Below are 840 nucleotides of genomic sequence, written 5' to 3' on the forward strand. Positions count from 1 at the left end.
GTTACTTCATTTATATTGCCCATTATTGTCATTTCTGCAGTGGATAAGTGTAAAATACAGTTCACCTTGTACATGAATACCAGCCTTTTTATCTTGAATTTATTGCCATATTTTATTGAACTTGTTTTATATAAAATTCAGATGACTTCTTACAAAGGCAAATATAACCCTTATTAAGCTGAAGGTAATTCTGCTGACACTGAGACTGAGTTGGTGCAGTTCACAGTACATATGCTGCAGCTGCCTGCTTGTACAGTAAATTGCATGTTGTTTTGTTTGCACCACTAACCCCATTGGTTTTAAATCCAGGGCTCGTCCGGGATTTGAACCCGGGACCTCTCGCACCCAAAGCGAGAATCATACCCCTAGACCAACGAGCCACACTTTATATCGAAAAAAGTTATATTTATTATTTTAATTTTCTCGAACTTGTTTTATAAAAGATTCAGATGATTTCTTAAATAGGCTAATATAAACCTTATTAAACTAAAGATAATTCTACTATTGAGATTGTATTTGTGCACTTGACAGTTCACATGCTGGCTGTTTGTTACATGAACTGCATGTTGTGTATTTTTGTGACCTTTAACCCAATTAGTTTTAAACCCAGGGCTTGTCTGGGATTTGAACCTGGGACCTCTCGCACCCTAAGCGAGAATCATACCCCTAGACCAATGAGCCATGCTTTTTAATGAAAAAATTATATTTAAAATTTTCCTCCCCTGTGATTTTCAGCTCTGCAGTTTAACTCTTTCGTGAAGACTCAATGTATTTTTTTTTTTTAAACATTTAAACTCCTACTGTTGTTTTCAAATGGAACTTTGAACCCTAAATCTGAAT

The 840-nt window shown here is 35.4% G+C and overlaps 1 non-coding gene across 1 annotated transcript; it reads right to left on the reverse strand.

Moving 5' to 3' along the window:
* Positions 1-308: 308 nt before the first annotated feature.
* Positions 309-380, reverse strand: trnap-ugg. The gene has a single exon. It is a non-coding gene; the product is annotated as a tRNA-Pro (tRNA).
* Positions 381-840: the final 460 nt, after the last annotated feature.

Source organism: Plectropomus leopardus, unplaced genomic scaffold, assembly GCF_008729295.1.
Source record: "Plectropomus leopardus isolate mb unplaced genomic scaffold, YSFRI_Pleo_2.0 unplaced_scaffold93401, whole genome shotgun sequence".
NCBI classification, from domain to species: domain Eukaryota; kingdom Metazoa; phylum Chordata; class Actinopteri; order Perciformes; family Serranidae; genus Plectropomus; species Plectropomus leopardus.